The sequence below is a fragment of the Tamandua tetradactyla genome, chromosome 5 (genome assembly GCF_023851605.1).
Source record: "Tamandua tetradactyla isolate mTamTet1 chromosome 5, mTamTet1.pri, whole genome shotgun sequence".
In the NCBI taxonomy this organism is placed as follows: Eukaryota; Metazoa; Chordata; class Mammalia; order Pilosa; family Myrmecophagidae; genus Tamandua; species Tamandua tetradactyla.
The window spans coordinates 28,215,472-28,236,781 of NC_135331.1; the positions used below are offsets into that span (position 1 = coordinate 28,215,472).

At 39.7% G+C, this 21,310-nt stretch overlaps 1 protein-coding gene across 3 annotated transcripts in view; it reads right to left on the reverse strand.

Annotated features, from left to right (window-relative positions):
- The window catches only part of GNB1L (G protein subunit beta 1 like), a 93,552-nt gene that overhangs the window by 55,419 nt on the left and 16,823 nt on the right, over nt 1-21,310 (reverse strand). The window contains exon 1 of one of the 3 annotated variants that reach the window (XM_077160359.1): nt 2,203-2,291. The exons of the other annotated variants lie outside the window; for them this stretch is intronic. The gene's annotated coding sequence lies outside the window, so the exon portion shown is untranslated. Of the gene's footprint in view, nt 1-2,202; nt 2,292-21,310 lie in introns of those variants that run through there. 3 annotated transcript variants of the gene reach the window in all.

Consider the following 21,310-nt stretch of genomic DNA (forward strand, 5'->3'; position numbering starts at 1 on the left):
CTCCTGCAGCTCAATAACAAAAAGACAAACAACCCAACTTAAAAATGGGCCAAGGGTCTGAACATGCATTTTCCCCAAAGAAGATATACAAATGGGGCCAATTAGCACTCGTAAAGATGCTCAACATTATTAGCCAATAAAATGCAAATTAAAACCACAATGAGATACTACTTCACACCCACTAGGATGGCTGTTATTAAAAAAAAAAAAAAGAAAGAAAAGAAAAGAGCAAGTATTGGCAAGGATGCAGGGCAAGGATGCAGAGAAATAGGAATCTTAGAACATTGTTAGTGGGAATATAAAATGACGTGTCCATTGTGGAAAACAGTTTGGCATTTCCTCAGAAAGTTAAACACAGAATGTCCATATGAATCGCCAATTCTAGTCCTAGATACACATCCAAAAGGACTGAAAGAAGAGTCTCGGACAAATATCTGCAAAACAGCGTCATAGCGGCATTCTTCACAATAGTCAAAAGGTGAAAGCAACCCAAGTGTCCATCAACAGATGAATGCATAAACAGAATGTGGTGTATACACCCAATGGAACATTTCCAGCCATAAAAAGAAATGACGTGCTGACACATGCTATAACATGGTTGAACCCTGAAGACATCACGTCTAGTGAAAGAAGCCAGACATGAAAGGACATGTCTTCTCATATGAAAAACTAGAGGGCTTCCAGAGAAGATGTCAGAGTCGGAGCTCTAGGACCCAGTCCTCCCCCAGAAGAACTATTAAACGGTCAGGAACTGTCAGAAACAATTACGCTGAGACTCCAGAGGACAGAAGAAAACTGTATGGTGTCCAAGGGAGATAGGGAGGAAGAGGCAGATAAATCACAGTGAAGAACTGTAAACTGCTCTCTCCACACAGCAGCCACCAGCACCTGTCCCCCTCTCTCCTGGCAGGCCACAGCAGGGTCCAGTGCTGGCCAGGTACTGCTGACAGCAAGGGACATAAAAACCCTCTTCCCCAAGAACAGGGGTGGGCATGGGCAATCACTGATCACAGCTTTAGGTTAGCGAATTTGGATGGGAATGTCCCTGGATGGGGGCGGAGGTAGTGAAGATTTAAAGACACAGTGCTTCCTTCCTCAGGGCCTCCTCAGGGCCTTCTCAGGGATGTGGGGGGCAGCCAACCTAAGGCTGCATTTGCTCGACAGACCAGGAAAACTCAGCTTTGGGGAGCTGTTGGAGAAGCTCTTGGTGTCCTTCTTGACATCCTCCCCAGGTCACCTTGGAGCTGTCCCTGTCCCTGTACCTGTGCTGGCTGGGAAAGACTGACTTGGGAAAGTTTTCTCTGGGTAACCCTCCTCCCAGAATTTCCCCCCCAGGCAAATCAGTGTGAGACAACAAAAGGAGTGTAAAAAACTATAGAGGTGGACAGTCTGGGACAAAGACCTGCCAGCTTCAGATATCTGGGAGAGGCAGGTCTGTCTCCTTGGAAACAGAGGTGACAACCAAACTCCTGTAGGCAGGGGAACCCCAAAAGAACTAACAAGCACAAGCCCAGGACAAGACAGAGGCCCAGAAAGAGAGGGTACATCCAGTACCCTCACTCGCCTGGTCAGACCTTCCTGCTGGAGGACTGAAGCACAGGAAAATCTCTGACTTATCACCAGCTGGCTACAAAACCAAGAAACAGACACTCCAGGAAGTACACCCCAGGGTTACTCTGGTGTACAGTGTGCAATAGAGTACAAGACAAACAGGAAATGATGGCCCACTCAAAGGAAGAGGATAAAAACTAAAAAAACACACCAATGGGGACAAACTGAACAAAGCATTTAAACAAATGATCTTTAAAAATGCTCACAGAGATGAAGGAAAAAAGAAAGAATGAAGGGATATCAGGAAAACAATGAATGAACAATATGAGAGTCTAAATAAAGAGATAGAAATTTTAAAAAGGAACCAAATAGAATCTACAGGAGTTGAAGATCACAAATACTGAAATGAAAAATGCCCAGAGGGGGTTTCAAAAGCAGAATGGAGATGGTAGAAGAAAGAATCGGGAAACCTGAAGACAAGACACTTGGAATGAGTCAGGCTGAGGCGCAGAAAAAAGCGAAATGAGCCTAAATCAGCTATGGGACACCATCAAGTGTGCCAATACGTGCACCACAGGAGTCCCAGAAGGAGAAAGAGAGAAAGGGGCAGAAAGAATAGTCAAAGAAATAATGACAGAAAATGTCACAAACCTAGCAAAAGACATGAATATGCATATCCAAGCAGCTCAGGAAACCCCAAACAGGATAAACGTGAAGAAATTATAGTTGAAGACTTCAACACGCTTCTCTTAGAAGAATATAGAACACTATAGAACAAGAGGCAAGAATGCCTCTGGGGATACAGAACAACAGATAATTCCATTTATCAAACTGATCTAATTGACACTGACAGAATACCCCAGAAAAATATCCACTCTTTTCAAGTGCACATGGAAAATTCATCAGCAGAGACTATATCCAGAGTCACAGAACAAACCTTTAAAAATATAAGAGAACCAAAGGCATGAGAAGGATGTTCTCTGACCATCAGAGAATTAAATGAAAAATCGGTCAAAGAAAGATAACTGAAAAATCTCCAACCACACACTTTTATGTAATCAATGGGTCAATCCATAGGTCAAAGAAAATAAGAATACATTTGAAGTGAGAGAAAATGAAACTGTACATATCAAAACTTGTAGGATGCAGCTAAAGCAGTGTTAGAGGGAAATTTGTAGCATTAAATGCTTATATTAGATAAGAAGAAAAAAGATCTCAAATGAATGACCTAGCTTCTATCATAAGAAACTAGAAAGAGAAGACCAAAATAAGCCAAGCAGAAGAAAGGAAATTTTAAGATTAGAGTAGAAATCAATGCAAAGAGAGAGCAGAAAACAATAGAGAAGTTGGTTCCTTAAAAAGGATGAATAAAATGAGTACTTAGTTAGACTGACAAAGAAAAAAGAGAGGAGACACAAAATTACAATAATTAAAGGAAAGGTTGCTCTTCAACACAAGAAGCATTAAAAAGATAATAGGGAAATACTCTGAACAATTCAGGGCACAGAAATTCGACAAGTTAGAAGAAATGGAACAATTCCTCGGAAGTCAAAGACAATTCAAAAGCCACCTAGGAGATGGGGATGACCTGAAAAGCCCTATACCTATTGAAGGAATGAACTTTCAGTTAAAAGCCTTGAGAAAGGAGGGAAAAGGCACCATACAAGCAGGGCAAGAAACAAAAGAAACAAGAAAACAAGAACGGAAAAATTATCCTCTGTTAAACAAATCCTAAGCTAGAGGTCCGGAAAAAGCTGAACTGAAGGTCAGAGAACACATAGACAACAAATTCATCCAGCAAGAAAACCCTAGGTAAGTGAAGTGAAAGCAATCTCCAGAATAAACTAATTAAGGTAATTAAATGTCTAACGCCAGCAAAAAATAACAAATCACACCAGGAAAATTGAAGATACGGCCCAGCCAAAGGAACAAACCAACAGTTCAAATGAGATACAAGAGCTGAAACAACTAATTGAGAATGTACGAACAGACTGGAAAACCTCATCAAAAACCAAATCAATGAATTGAGGGAGGATATGAAGAAAGCAAGGAATGAACAAAAAGAAGAAATGGAAAGTCTGAAAAAACAAATCATGGAACTTATGGGGATGAAAGGTACAGTAGAAGAGATGAAAAAAACAATGGAAACCTACAATGGTAGATTTCAAGAGACAGAGGTTAGGATTAGTGAACTAGAGGATGGAACATCTGAAATCCGACAAGAAACAAAACTATAGGGAAAAAAATGGAAAAATATGAGCAGGGACACAGGGAACTGAATGATAATATGAAGCACACAAATATACATGTTGTGGGTGTCCTGGAAGGAGAAGAGTAGGGAAAAGGAGGAGAAAAACTAATGGAAGAAATTATCACTGAAAATTTCTCAACTCTTATGAAAGACTTAAAATTACAGATCCAAGAACTGCAGCGTACCCCAAAGAGAATAGATCCAAATAGATGTTCTCCAAGACACTTACTAGTCAGAATGTCAGAGGTCAAAGAGAAAGAGAGGATCTCGAAAGCAGCAAGAGAAAAGCCATCCATCACATACAAGGGAAATCCAATAAGACTATGTGTAGATTTCTCAGCAGAAACCATGGAGGCGAGATGACAATGGGATGATATATTTAAATTACTAAAAGAGAAAAACTGCCAACCAAGAATTCTATACCCAGCAAAATTGTCCTTCAAAAATGAGGGAGAAATTAAAATATTTTCAGACAAAAAAATCACTGAGAGAATTTGTGACCAAGAGACCAGCTCTGCAAGAAATACTAAAGGGAGCACTAGAGACAGATACAAAAAGACAGAAGAGACAGGTGTGGAGAACAGTGTAGAAAGAAGGAAAATTAGATATGACATATAAAATACAAAAGGCAAAATGGTAGAGGAAAGTACTACCCAAACAGTAATAACACTAAATGTTAATGGATTGAACTCCCCAATCAAAAGACATAAACTGGCAGAATGGATTGAAAAACAGGATGATTCTATATGCTGTCTACAGGAAAGACATCTTAGACCCAAAGATAAACATAAGTTGAAAGTGAAAGGTTGGGAAAAGATATTTCATGCAAATAACAACCAGAAAAGAGCAGGAGTAGCTATTCTAATATCCAACAAATTAGACTTCAAATGTAAAACACTTAAAAGAGACAAAGAAGGATACTATGTACTAATAAAAGGAACAATTCAACATGAAGACATAACAATCATAAACATTCATGCACCAAACCAGAAGCCCCAAAATACATGAGGCAAACACTGCAAACACTGAAAAGGGAAATAGACACATCTACCATAATAGTTGGAGATTTCAATTCCCCACTCTCATCAATGGACAGAACATCTAGACAGAGGATCAATAAAGAAACAGAGAATTTGAATATTACAATAAATGAGCTAGACTTAACAGACATTTATAGGACATTACACCCCACAACAGCAGGATACACCTTTTTCTCAAGTGCTCATGGATCATTCTCACAGATAGACCATATGTTGGGTCACAAAGCAAGTCTCAACAAATTTTAAAAGATTGAAATCATACAAAACACTTTCTCAGATCATAAGGGAATGAAGTTGGAAATCAGTAATAGGCAGAGCGCCAGAAAATTCACAAATATGTGGAGGCTCAACAACACACTCTTAAACAACCAGTGGGTCAAGGAAGAAATTACAAGAGAAATCAGTAAATATCTCGAGGCAAATACAAATGAAAACACAACATATCAAAACTTATGGGATGCAGCAAAGGCAGTGCTAAGAGGGAAATTTATTGCCCTAAATGCCTATATCAAAAAAGAAGAAAGGGCAAAAATACAGGAATTAACTGTCCCCTTGGAAGAAATGGAGAAAGAACAGCAAACTAACTCCAAAGCAAGCAAAAGGAAAGAAATAACAAAGGTTAGAGCAGAAATAAATGAAATTGAGAACATGAAAACAATTGAGAAAATCAATAAAACCAGAAGTTGGTTCTATGAGAAAATCAATAAGATTGATGGGCCCTTAGCAAGATTGACACAAAGAAGAAGAGACAGGATGCAAATAAATAAGATCAGAAATGGAAGAGGAGACATAATCACTGACCCTACAGAAATAAAGGGGGTAATAACAGGATACTATGAACAACTTTACACTAAAAAATACAACAATTTAGATGAAATGGACGGGTTCCTGGAAAGGCATGAACAACAAACTTTGACTCAAGAAGAATTAGATGACCTCAACAAACCAATCACAAGTAAAGAAAATGAATCAGTCATTCAAAAGCTTCCCAAAAAGAAATGCCCAGGACCAGATGGCTTCACATGTGAATTCTACCAAACATTCCAGAAAGAATTAGTACCAACTCTGCTCAAACTCTTTAAAAATATTGAAGTGGAGGGAAAGCTACCTAATTCATTCTATGAAGCCAACATCACCCTCATACCAAAACCAGGCAAAGATATTACAAAAAAAGAAAACTACAGACCAATCTCTCTAATGAATATAGATGCAAAAACCCTCAACAAAATTCTAGCAAATCGAATCCAGCAACATATTAAAAGAATTATACATCATGACCAAGTAGGATTCATCCCAGTTATGCAAGGATGGTTCAACATAAGAAAATCAATTAATGTAATACACCATATCAACAAATCAAAGCAGAAAAATCACATGATCATCTCAATTGATACAGAGAAAGCATTAGACAAAATTCAACACCCTTTCCTGTTGAAAACGCTTCAAAGGATAGGAATACAAGGGAATTTCCTTAAAATGACAAAGGGAATATATGAAAAACCCACAGCTAATATCGTCCTCAATGGGGAAAAACTGAAGACTTTCCCCCTAAGATCAGGAACAAGACAAGGATGTCCACTATCACCACTGTTATTCAACACTGTGTTGGAAGTTCTAGCCAGAGCAATTAGACAAGACAAAGAAATACAAGGCATCAAAATTGGAAAGGAAGAAGTAAAATTATCACTGTTTGCAGATGATATGATACTATATGTCGAAAACCCTGAAAAATCCACAGCAAAACTACTAGAGCTAATAAACGAGTACAGCAAAGTGGCAGGTTATAAGATCAACATTCAAAAATCTGTAGTGTTTCTATACACTAGTAATGAACAATCTGAGGGGGAAATCAAGAAACGAATTTCATTTACAACTGCAACTAAAAGAATAAAATACTTAGGAATAAATTTAACTAAAGAGACAAAAGACCTATACAAAGAAAACTACAAGAAACTGTTAAAAGAAATCACAGAAGACCTAAATAGATGGAAGGGCACACCGTGTTCATGGATTGGAAGACTAAATATAGTTAAGATGTCAATTCTACCTAAATTGATTTACAGATTCAACGCAATACCAATCAAAATCCCAACAACTTACTTTGCAGAAATAGAAAAACCAATAAGCAAATTTATTTGGAAGGGCAGGGTGCCCCGAATTCCTAAAAGTATCTTGAGGAAAAAAAAAACGAAGCTGGAGGTCTCACGTTGCCTGACTTTAAGGCATATTATGAAGCCACAGTGGTCAAAACAGCATGGTATTGGCATAAAGATAGATATATCAACCAATGGAATCGAATAGAGTGCTCAGATATAGACCCTCTCATCTATGGACATTTGATCTTTGATAAGGCAGTCAAGCCAACTCACCTGGGACAGAACAGTCTCTTCAATAAATGGTGCCTAGAGAACTGGATATCCATATGCAAAAGAATGAAAGAGGACCCGTATCTCACACCCTATACAAAAGTTAACTCAAAATGGATCAAAGATCTAAACATCAGGTCTAAGACCATAAAACAGTTAGAGGAAAATGTAGGGAAATATCTTATAAATCTTATAATTGGAGGTGATTTTATAGACCTTACACCTAAAGCAAGAGCACTGAAAAAAGAAAGAAAGAAATGGGAACTCCTAAAAATTAAACACTCTTGTGCATCAAAGACCTTCATCAAGAAAGTAAAAAGACAGCCTACACAATGGGAGACAATATTTCGAAATGACATATCAAATAAAGGTCTAGTATCCAGAATTTATAGAGATTGTTCAACTCAACAACAAAGAGACAGCCAATCCAATTACAAAATGGGAAAAAGACTTGAACAGACACTTCTCAGAAGAGGAAATATAAATGGCCAAAAGGCACATGAAGAGATGCTCAACGTCCCTGGCCATTAGAGAAATGCAAATCAAAACCACAATGAGATATCATCTCACACCCACCAGAATGGCCATTATCAACAAAACAGAAAATGACAAGTGCTGGAGAGGATGTGGAGAAAGAGGCACACTTATTTTCTGTTGGTGGGAATGTCAAGTGGTACAACCACTGTGGAAGGCAGTTTGGTGGTTCCTCCAAAAACTGAATATAGAATTGCCATATGACCCAGCAATACCATTGCTAGGTATCTACTCAGAGGACATAAGGGCAAAGACACAAACGGACATTTGCACACCAATGTTTATAGCAGCATTATTTACAACTGCAAGGAGATGGAAACAGCCAAAATGTCCATCAACAGACGAGTGGCGAAACAAACTGTGGTACATACATACAATGGAATATTATGCAGCTTTACGACAGAATAAACTTATGAAGTATGTAACAACATGGATGGCCCTGAGAACATTATGCTGAGTGAGACCAGCCAAAAACTAAAGGACAAATACTGTATGGTCTCATTGGTATGAACTGACATTAGTGAATAAATTTGGAATATTTTGTTCATAACAGAGACCATCAGGAGATAGAAATAGGGTAAGATATTGGGTAACTGGAGCTGAAGGGATACATACTGTGCAACAGGACTGGATACAAAAACTCAGAAATGGACAGCACAATACTACCTAACTGTAATATAATTATGTTAAAACACTGAATGAAGCTGCATGTGAGAATGATAGAGGGAGGAGGGCTGAGGACATAAATGAAATCAGAAAGAAAGATAGATGTTAAAGATTGAGATGGTATAATCTAGGAATGCCTAGAGTGTATGATAATAGTGAAATGTACAAGGTACAGTTTTAAAAATGTTTTTGCATGAGGAAGAACAAAGGAATGTCATTATTGCAGGGTACTGAAAATAGATGGCAATTAATATTTTAAAATGTCACCTGTGTGAGACTAAAGCAAAAAATGTTTATTTGTTACAAAATTTATATTTTGACTAGTGCATTTCCTAATGTAACTTATGTAGATAGTTTGATTGAACGCCATAAGTGCTTGGAATCTCAGGTAGGACATGAGATTTTGCTGGTTTGTCCAGAGTGATGCCCCGATGAATCCCAGAGTGATTTGATCAGTGAGTGGGAAAGTATCTGCAAAGCCCCCTTCAGGGAGTGGTGAGAATGGGGAGAAATTCAACTTCCCCAAGTTGAATTCTTGATATTCTCACAAGCAGTGTGGACAACCAAAGGTATAGGCACAGCCTCCAGTCTTGGGATTTGTTCATATGAAACCTAACCCCGCAAAGGATAGGTCAAGTCTACTTAAAACTTAGGCCTAGAAATGATGATCATGCATCTATGTGATGATGTTAAGAATTACTGATTGCATATATAGAATGGTATGATTTCTAAATGTTGGGTTAATTTCTTTTTTTCCGTTAATTAAAAAAGAAAAAAAGAGAAGGGGTAATTGGAGCTGAAGGGATACAGACTGTACAACGGGACTGGATATAAAAACTCAGAAATGGACAGCACAATACTACCCACTGTAATGCAATTATGTTAAAACACTGAATGAAGCTGCATGTGAGGTATAGGATTTTTGTTTTTTTTTTTTCTTTCTATTATTGTTTTAATTCTTATTCTGTTGTCTTTTTGTTTCTTTTTCTAAATCGATGCAAATGTACTAAGAAATGATGAATATGCAACTATGTGATGTTATTAAGAATTACTGATTGTACATGTAGAATGGAATGATTTCTAATTGCTTTGTTAATTCTTTTTTTAATTAATAAAAAAAAAAAACTTAGGCCTAAGAGTCACTCCCAAGAGAGCCTCTTTTGTTGCTCAGATGTGGCCCCTCTCTCCAGCCAGCACAATGAGCAGTCTCACCACCCTCCCCCTCTCTATATGGGACATGATTCCCAGGGGTGTGGACCTTCCTGGCAACGTGGGACAGAGATCTTGGAATGAACGGAGACTCAGCATCAAGGGATTGAGAAAAACCCTAGAATGAGCTGAGACTTAACATCAAGGGATTGAGAAAACCTTCTCGACCAAAAGGGGGAAGAGGGAAATGAGACAAAGTGTCAATGGCTGAGAGATTTCAAACAGAGTCGAGAGGTTATCCTGGAGGTTACTCTTATGCATCAAGTAGATATCATCTTGTTATTCAAGATGTTACGGAGAGGCTGGAGGGAACTGTCTGAAAATGTAGAGCTGTGTTTCAGTTGCCATGTTTCTTGAGGATGATTGAATAATGATACAGCTGTCACAATGTGACTGTGTGATTGTGAAAACCTTGTGTCTGATGCTCCTTTTATCTACCTTGTCAACAAAGGAGTAGAACATATGGAATAAAAATAAATAATAGGGGGAACAAATGCTAAAATAAATTTAGTTTAAATGCTAGTGATCAATGACAGTGAGGGGTAAGGGGTATGGTATGTTTAACTTTTTTTCTGTTATCATTTTATTTCCTTTTCTGTTGTCTTTTTATTTCTTTTTCTAAATCAATGCAAATGTTCTAAGAAATGATGAATATGCAACTAAGTGATGATATTGTGAATTACTGATTATGGATGTTGTTTTATTTTGTTTATTTTTTTAATTAATAAATAAATTTTTTTAAAAAAAGAACAGAGATTCTTATTGGGGATTCATGAAGCTTCTTATCCGACTATAATGGTGTAATTATAAACTAATTCTCAATAGGTAATAAAATGTACAGAAATATATCCATTGGAAAAAAAAAAGCCTTGAGAAAAAGGAAACATGACTTCACCAGCAAATTCTAACATTTGAAGAAGCAATGATATGAGTTGTCCATGATCTCTTCTAGAGAACAGAAGAGGGAATGCTTTCCAACCCATTTATAAAGCCAGTATTACCCTAATTAACCAAAACCAGACAAAGACAGTATAAAAATGGGAAACCACAAACCAATATTCCTCATGGACATACACAGGGAAAAGCCTCAAAAAAAAATAATAGCAAATAAGATCCGGCAGTATATAAAAATAATACACCACAGCTAACTGGGGTTTATCATGGGAATGCAAAGCTGACTCGATATTCAAAAATCCATCAATATAATCCATGATTTTAACACACAAAAGAAGAAAAATCATATGATCATGTAAATGAGATAATAAAAAAAAAACATTTGACAAGATTCAACATCCATTCATCATTTAAAATAAAAAGTCTCCCTAAGCCTGATAAATTGATAAGTTCAACTTCATCAAAATTAGAAACATTTGCGCTTTGAAAGACACTGTCAAGAAAATGAAGAAGGCTACAAACTGGGAGAAAATATTTGCAAATCAGGTATCTGGCAAAGGATTTCATATCCAGAACACATAAAGAAATCTCAAAATTCAATAAGAAAACAAAAAATGGATCAAAAAAAAATGTGAACACTTCATCAAAGAAGATACGCAAAGTGCTAATAAGGACGTGAAAACATACTCAACATCTTTGGTCACTGGAGAAAAGCAAATCAAGACCACAGTACAAAGGCTATACCAATGAGAATGGCTAAAATTAAAGATGTACTTTTCCAATGTCGGCAAGTAGGTGAAGCCACTGGGCCTTTCTGTTGGTGCAGATGCGATTATGAAATGGTTCAGCCACTCTGGAAGAGCTGGCCGCTTCTGCACAGAAGTCCACCACCACCTGAGTAAGTGCTGGAACAGCCACACAGTGGAGTTCGACTTGGCAATCAAAAGGAATGAAGTAGCAATACGTGCTAGAGCATGGGATGAATCTCAAAATAATTACAAGCAAAGGAAGTCAGAAAACAGCATGTCAGTACTGTGATTCTGTTTATATAAAAATTCTGGAAAATGCAAACCAATCTCTAGTGACAGAAAGCAGATTAGTGGGTGCCTGCAAAAGGGAAGTGCAACGGAGGGCAGAAGAGGGTATGAAGAGGTGGAGGAACACTTCAGGGAAATGGGCATCTTCACTGCGGTGTTTCTGGTGATGGTTTCACAGGTGTAGATGCATGTGGCAACTCCAAACATGTGTAGTTTACTGCATGTCAATTATGTGATGGTTAGGTTCTGGTGTCAACTTGGCCAAGTGATGATGCCCAGTTGTCTGGTCAGGCAAGCACTAGTGCCCTGAACATTGCTGCAAGGATATTTTGTGGCTGGTTGGTAAAACAAAAGGCTGGTATGCTAAATCATCCGTGAACTGACTACATCTATGGCTAATTGCATCTACAATCAACTAAGGTGTTCCCCACTAACAAGATAATTCAAACAGTTGAAGTCTTTTAAGGAAGAAGAGAGACTCTTTCGGCTGCTTCTTTAGCCAGTGAGCCTCCCCTGTAGAGTTCGTCCCAACCCCATCATCATCAGGGCTGCCAGCTTCACAGCCCACCCTATGGATTTTGGATTTCTTCCATTTCCATGGTTGGAATTGTGGACATCTTTATAATTCTCATATTTACAGATCTCTCCTGTTGGTTCTGTTTCTCTAGAGAACCATGACTAATACACCTCATTAAAGAAAAAAACCTTCAATGACAACAAACCACCCACTTTTAAAAGGCATTAAAGGCCTTCCGGAGAAGATGGCGGCTTAGTAAGACGCGCGGATCTTAGTTTCTTCTCCAGGACAGCTACTAGGGGAGTAGAAACGATACAGAACAACGCCCAAAGCCACAACAGAGATAAAAAAGACAGCATACCCCATCCTGGAATGGCTGGCTGGCTGAGAGCAGGCACTCGGGTGAGATCGCCGAGGCGCGCGGGCTTCACCGGGCGGGGCGGCAAGCGGCCGGAGTCACTCCCTTCCCCCTTCCCGGGCCGGCTGGGAGAATTGGAGAGGCGGTCCCCTGAAACCACGGCGGCTGGTGCCCACACCAAGCGTGGCCCACCGGATCAACTGAGAGAATTGGATTGGAAATCCCCAGGCCGCGGAGAACGGTGACGGGTGGGGGAGGCCCCTTCCAAACCCGTGACTCCCCGGGAACGTGCACTCTCCCGGGCGGGCCACTGCAGCTGGCGCCCTCCCGCCACGCTTGTCGCCCGGGCGACTAGGAAATTCGGACGGGCGCTTTCCCGGGCTGCGGCGGCCAGCAACCCTCCCCGCGTTCGGACCCTGGGCCGGCTCGAACTCTTCCAAGCCGCTTCGGCTAGCGAAACTCCTGGACGGCGAGAGTTTTCCAAAGTTAAAGGACCCACAGCACCTTTTACTGGTGGGACCCGCAGACAAAAGTGTGCCACGAGCGCCACCTACTGGGCAGGATAAGAAAAACAGAACCCAGAGATTTCACAGAAAAATCTTCCAAACTTTTGGATCCAATACCCAGGGAAATCTGTCTAAATGCGCAGACGCCAACAGAAGATAACGGATCACGCTCAAATAATTGAAAATATGGCCCAGTTAAAGGAACAAAACAATAGTTCAAATGAGATACAGGAGCTGAGACAACTAATGCTGAATATACGAACAGAAATGGAAAACTTCTTCAAAAACGAAATCGATAAATTGAGGGAGGACATGAAGAAGACATGGGCTGAACATAAAGAAGAAATAGAAAAACTGAAAAAACAAATCACAGAACTTATGGAAGTGAAGGACAAAGTAGAAAAGATAGAAAAAACAATGGATACCTACAATGATAGATTTAAAGAGACAGAAGATAGAATTAGTGATTTGGAGGATGGAACATCTGAATTTCAAAAACAAACAGAAACTATCGGGAAAAGAATGGAAAAATTTGAACAGGGTATCAGGGAACTCAAGGACAATATGAACCGCACAAATATACGTGTTGTGGGTGTCCCAGAAGGAGAAGAGAAGGGAAAAGGAGGAGAAAAACTAATGGAAGAAATTTTCACTGAAAATTTCCCAACTCTTATGAAAGACCTAAAATTACAGATCCAAGAAGTGCAGCGCACCCCAAAGAGATTAGACCCAAATAGGCGTTCCCCAAGACACTTACTAGTTAGAATGTCAGAGGTCAAAGAGAAAGAGAGGATCTTGAAAGTAGCGAGAGAGAAGCAATCCAAAACATACAAGGGAAACCCAATAAGACTATGTGTAGATTTCTCAGCAGAAACCATGGAGGCTAGAAGACAGTGGGATGATATATTTAAGTTACTAAAAGAGAAAAACTGCCAACCAAGACTCCTATATCCAGCAAAATTGTCCTTCAAAAATGAGGGAGAAATTAAAACATTCTCAGACATAAAGTCACTGAGAGAATTTGTGACAAAGAGACCAGCTCTGCAAGAAATACTAAAGGGAGCACTAGAGTCAGAACCGAAAAGAGAGAAGAGAGAGGTATGGAGAAGAGTGTAGAAAGAAGGAAAGTCAGATATGATATATATAATACAAAAGGCAAAATGGTAGAGGAAAATATTATCCAAACAGTAATAACACTAAATGTTAATGGACTGAATTCCCCAATCAAAAGACATAGAATGGCAGAATGAATTAAAAAACAGGATCCTTCTATATGCTGTCTACAGGAAACACATCTTAGACCCAAAGATAAACATAGGTTGAAAGTGAAAGGTTGGGAAAAGATATTTCATGCAAATAACAACCAGAAAAGAGCAGGAGTGGCTATACTAATATCCAACAAGTTAGACTTCAAATGTAAAACAGTTAAAAGAGACAAAGAAGGACACTATATACTAATAAAAGGAACAATTAAACAAGAAGACATAACAATCATAAATATTTACGCACCGAACCAGAATGCCCCAAAATACGTGAGGAATACACTGCAAACACTGAAAAAGGAAATAGACACAAATACCATAATAGTTGGAGACTTCAGTTCCCCACTCTCATCAATGGACAGAACATCTAGACAGAGGCTCAATAAAGAAATAGAGAATCTGAATATTACTATAAAGGAGCTAGACTTAACAGACATTTATAGGACATTAAATCCCACAACAGCAGGATACACCTTTGTCTCAAGTGCTCATGGATCATTCTCAAAGATAGACCATATGCTGGGTCACAAAGCAACTCTTAACAAATTTAAAAAGATTGAAATCATACACAACACTTTCTCGGATCATAAAGGAATGAAGTTGGAAATCAATAATAGGCGGAGGGCCAGAAAATTCACAAATACGTGGAGGCTCAACAACACACTCTTAAACAACGAGTGGGTCAAAGAAGAAATTGCAAGAGAAATTAGTAAATACCTCGAGGCAAATGAAAATGAAAACACAACATATCAAAACTTATGGGATGCAGCAAAGGCAGTGCTAAGAGGGAAATTTATTGCCCTAAATGCCTATATCAGAAAAGAAGAAAAGGCAAAAATGCAGGAATTTACTGTTCACTTGGAAGAACTGGAGAAAGAACAGCAAACTAATCCCAAAGCAAGCAAAAGGAAAGAAATAACAAAGATCAGAGCAGAAATAAATGAAATTGAAAACATGAAAACAATAGAGAAAATCAATAAGACCAGAAGTTGGTTCTATGAGAAAATCAATAAGATTGATGGGCCCTTAGCAAGACTGACAAAAAGAAGAAGAGAGAGGATGCAAATAAATAAGATCAGAAATGGAAGAGGAGACATAACTACTGACCTCACAGAAATAAAGGAGGTAATAACAGGATACTATGAACAACTTTACGCTAATAAATACAACAATTTAGATGAAATGGACGGGTTCCTGGAAAGACATGAACAACCAACTTTGACTCAAGAAGACATAGATGACCTCAACAAACCAATCACAAGTAAAGAAATTGAATTAGTCATTCAAAAGCTCCCTAAAAAGAAAAGTCCAGGACCAGACGGCTTCACATGTGAATTCTACCAAACATTCCAGAAAGAATTAGTACCAACTCTCCTCAAACTCTTCAAAATAATCGAAGTGGAGGGAAAACTACCTAATTCATTCTATGAAGCCAACATCACCCTCATACCAAAACCAGGCAAAGATAGTACAAAAAAAGAAAACTACAGACCAATCTCTCTAATGAATATAGATGCAAAACTCCTCAATAAAATTCTAGCAAATCGTATCCAACAACACATTAAAAGAATTATACATCATGACCAAGTAGGATTCATCCCAGGTATGCAAGGATGGTTTAACATAAGAAAATCAATTAATGTAATACACCACATCAACAAATCAAAGCAGAAAAATCACATGATCATCTCAATTGATGCAGAGAAGGCATTTGACAAGATTCAACATCCTTTCCTGTTGAAAACACTTCAAAAGATAGGAATACAAGGGAACTTCCTTAAAATGATAGAGGGAATATATGAAAAACCCACAGCTAATATCATCCTCAATGGGGAAAAATTGAAAACTTTCCCCCTAAGATCAGGAACAAGACAAGGATGTCCACTATCACCACTATTATTCAACACTGTGTTGGAAGTTCTAGCCAAAGTAATTAGACAAGAAAAAGAAATACAAGGCATCAAAATTGGAAAGGAAGAAGTAAAACTATCACTGTTTGCAGACGATATGATACTATACGTAGAAAACCCAGAAAAATCCACAACAAAATTACTAGAGCTAATAAATGAGTATAGCAAAGTAGCAGGTTACAAGATCAACACACAAAAATATGTAGCTTTTCTATACTCTAGTAATGAACAAGCTGAGGGGGAAATCAAGAAACGAATCCCATTTACAATTGCAACTAAAAGAATAAAATACCTAGGAATAAATTTAAGTAAAGAGACAAAAAACCTATATAAAGAAAACTACAAAAAACTGTTAAAAGAAATCACCGAAGACCTAAATAGATGGAAGGGCATACCGTGTTCATGGATTGGAAGACTAAATATAGTTAAGATGTCAATCCTACCTAAATTGATTTACAGATTCAATGCAATACCAATCAAAATCCCAACAACTTATTTTTCAGAAATAGAAAAACCAATAAGCAAATTTATCTGGAAGGGCAGGTTGCCCCAAATTGCCAAAAACATCTTGAGGGGAAAAAACGAAGCTGGAGGTCTAGCGATGCCTGACTTTAAGGCATATTATGAAGCCACAGTGGTCAAAACAGCATGATATTGGCATAAAGATAGATATATCGACCAATGGAATTGAATAGAGTGCTCAGATATAGACCCTCTCATCCATGGACATTTGATCTTTGATAAAGCAGTCAAGCCAACTCACCTGGGACAGAACAGTCTCTTCAATAAATGGTGCCTAGAGAACTGGATATCCATATGTAAAAGAATGAAAGAAGACCCATCTCTCACACCCTATACAAAAGTTAACTCAAAATGGATCAAAGATCTAAACATTAGGTCTAAGACCATAAAACAGTTAGAGGAAAATGTTGGGAGATATCTTATGGATCTTACAACTGGAGGCGGTTTTATGGACCTTAAACCTAAAGCAAGAACACTGAAGAAGGAAATAAATAAATGGGAGCTCCTCAAAATTAAACACTTTTGTGCATCAAAGAACTTCATCAAGAAAGTAGAAAGACAGCCTACACAATGGGAGACAATATTTGGAAATGATATATCAGATAAAGGTCTAGTATCCAGAATTTATAAAGAGATTGTTCATCTCAACAACAAAAAGACAGCCAACCCAATTACAAAATGGGAAAAAGACTTGAACAGACACCTACCAGAAGAGGAAATACGGATGGCCAAGAGGCACATGAAGAGATGCTCAATGTCCCTGGCCATTAGAGAAATGCAAATCAAAACCACAATGAGATATCATCTCACACCCACCAGAATGGCCATTATCAGCAAAACAGAAAATGACAAGTGCTGGAGAGGATGCGGAGAAAGAGGCACACTTATCCACTGTTGGTGGGAATGTCAAATGGTGCAACCACTGTGGAAGGCAGTTTGGCGGTTCCTCAAAAAGCTGAATATAGAATTGCCATATGACCCAGCAATACCATTGCTGGGAATCTACTCAAAGGACTTAAGGGCAAAGACACAGACAGACATTTGCACACCAATGTTTATAGCAGCATTATTTACAACTGCAAAGAGATGGAAACAGCCGAAATCTCCATCAACAGAAGAGTGGCTAAACAAACTGTGGTATATACATACGATGGAATACTATGCAGCTTTAAGACAGGATAAACTTATGAAGCATGTAATAACATGGATGGACCTAGAGAACATTATGCTGAGTGAGTCTAGCCAAAAACTAAAGGACAAATACTGTATGGTCCCACTGATGTGAACAGACATTCGAGAATAAATTTGGAATATGTCATTGGTAACAGAGTCCAGCAGGAGGTAGAAACAGGGTAAGATAATGGGCAATTGGAGTTGAAGGGATACAGACTGTGCAACAGGACTAGATACAAAAACTCAAAAATGTACAGCACAATAATACCTAATTGTAAAGTAATCATGTTAAAACACTGAATGAAGCTGCATCTGAGCTATAGGTTTTTGTTTTGTTTTGTTTTGTTTTGTTTTTACTATTATTACTTTTATTTTTTTCTCTATATTAACATTCTATATCTTTTTCGGTTGTGTTGCTAGTTCTTCTAAACCGATGCAAATGTACTAAGAAACGATGATCATGCATCTATGTGATGGTGTTAAGAATTACTGATTGCACATGTAGAATGGTATGATTTCTAAATGTTGGGTTAATTTCTTTTTTTCCGTTAATTAAAAAAAAAAAAAGAGAAGGGGTAATTGGAGCTGAAGGGATACAGACTGTGCAACAGGACTGGATATAAAAACTCAGAAATGGACAGCACAATACTACCTAACTGTAATGCAATTATGTTAAAACATTGAATGAAGCTGCATGTGAGGTATAGGTTTTTTTTTTTCTCTCTATTATCGTTTTAATTCTTATTCTGTTGTCTTTTTATTTCTTTTTCTAAATCGATGCAAATATACTAAGAAATGATGAATATGCAACTATGTGATGATATCAAGAATTACTGATTGTACATGTAGAATGGAATGATTTCTAATTGTTTTGTTAATTCTTTTTTTAATTAATAAAAAAAAATCTGGTTAAAAAAAGTAGAATACTTTGTAGTGATGAAACTATTTGGTTTAACATCACACTATTCTGTGATGTCTTTTAAGCTCTCTAGAAAATCAAAACTTTTGGTTTGGATTCAGTATTGTTAAAACTATAAACGCTAAGTTTTTTATGAAAAACTGGTAGAAAATTACTTTCAAAAAATGGGCTTCTATTTCATCTTGAAATATGTGTATGTTGTGAGTTTATGAAGTCTGTGATTACTTGTAAGGTATACAGAACCATCTGCTTTCAATGATTGTAAATAAACTCTCAAAATATCATAGGCTTTACACAGACTGTATCAATTGGCAGGTAAATTAAATAAATTATTAATTAAACAAAAAAAAAGGCATTAAAGATCTGAGCAGACACTTCACTTAAGAAGACACGTGGATGACAAATAAGAAAAAAAAGATACTCAATATCCTGAGCCACTAGGGAAACACAAATTCCAACCATACTCAAGCACTACCACACACATATCAGAATGGCTAAGATTAAGAAGAAAAAACCCTGATGACACCAAGTACTGGTAAGAATGCAGAGTACCTGGAACTTTCAGACATTGTTGCTGGGGATGCAGAATGGCGTGTGCACCATGAGAAACTGCCAAACAATTAAAAAAAAAATACATGTGTTGTATTACTCAGCAATCCCACTCCTGAACATTTATTCCAGAGAAATGGAAACATATTTAAACAAAAACCTCCACCTGAATGTTAATAGCAGCTCTACTTGCAATGGCCCTTCATGGGTGACTGGGGACACAGGTCACGATGCAGCCGCCCACGAGATGCTATCCATCGATAGAAAGGAAACTACTTTTTAGCAGTTGCTTTTCAACTAACTACTGACAAAGGCAGCAATTCGGATCACCCAGAGAATTAAAGCGAGTTAAAGGTGACACACAGTATGATTGCGTTTATATGGCATTTTGGAAAAGGCCAAAGTATAAGAACACACGCCAGCTCAAAGCAGGGGAAAGAAGTGCAGAGAGAGTAGCTGCAAAGGCGTACAACAGGGAGGGCTTGAAGTAAGGAGACCGCTTTCCATCTCCTCACTGTCCACTGGCGTAGACGTGTTAAAAAACTCGCTGCATGTAAATTTAAAACTTAATACTAAGTAAATATCCACGAGCCCCATACTGATGGAAAGAAATCCTGGACAAATAAACAAGTGGGGGAGAATAGACAACTATTCTGTCCAGAGGAATTCCAAATAATTTAGGTGGACCCTCCACCCTCCAGGAGGTGGAGATTGACACCCCTCCTGAAAGTGGGGGCTGCAGAGGGACTTCCAAAGAGGACGCACGGGGAGGGGGGAGCAAACCCCTCGGCAGGCGCCAGAGAGCACATCACAGCACAGGGCAGCCCACCCTGCAGCCCCCTCCCCAGAACCCAGAGCCCCTGGCTCCCCACGAGAAACGCATCACACCAATGCCAACCCAGCACCCTTGGACAGAGTCCCAGGGCCGTCCTGCCGCCCAGGAGGGCCAGCAGAGACAGGAGAGCATGGCAGCCGGCAGGGTGGCTGGAAGCAGGAACAGATCAAGCGCAGCTTCGGGCCACAGTGAGTGCCAGCGGTGTCCAGTGGACCAGCCATACTGAGGGTGGCAGGGAGGGTGCCATTCGCTTTCGGGTACCTGTGAGCACACGAGACCATGGTCTGGGAAGACAAGTACATTTATAGGACCTGTGTGCTATGTAGCCAACGGAATCTAATTTATTACTAATTCAGCTACCTGCTGAGAATTTTCCGAGGTGAGCACCAACCTCTAGCTCTCCCTCAGGTAACTGAACAGTTTTAAAGCCGGTCTGACGTGCTTCTCACACCGAAGATCATCTGTATCCTGGTTTCTGCCCAAACATAAACAGACCGAGCTTCACCCGCTGGCCCTCAGGGACAAGCAGGCGGCTCTGCAGGGAGGCCAGGCTGGCAGGCACCTTTACCACGCCACTGGCACTGCTGCCTGCAGGGCCACATGTACAGGGCAGGACCAGCCATCCAGCGGGGCTGCCACAGCCGGGTGCTGAGATGACGCTGGGTGGGGCCTGGTTCCCAGGGTGGCAGAATGGGCTGCAAGGGTGTGGTGAGCATTCAGGGGGGCACTTGGGCATGCGGGGGGGTCAGTGGGCACACAGTGGGGAGGGGGGGTTTGGAGGGGCAACCTGGAGGGGTGGCCATGGGGGCTGACCATGGGGTGGTGGCCCCCGTGAGTGGCACCACAGACACAGGGCCTACGGGGAGGTTGGACTGGCCAGCTGGTAAGCGGAAAAGCCGCGCTCCAGGCGGGAAGGAGGGAGTCCCACGCTGGCTGGGCAGGACCCAGGAGACTCCTGTCCCATCAACGGCAACTTGCGGCCCCGAGGAACTGGACACCCCCGTGCCAAGGAACGCATGCCCTTCCTAGCCCAGCCCGGGTCTGCAGGGCCCCCAGCAGCCAGGGCAGCGTGGGATGGCCGTTTGAGGGGCTGGGGGCCTTGGCCGGCGTCCCCCAGCGGGCCCAGCCTGTGCCCAGCGCGACTCGAGCTTCACAAAGAGGCCGTTTCTGGCAGGGGCTGGCTGGGCGATGGTGAGTCAAAGGCACCCTTC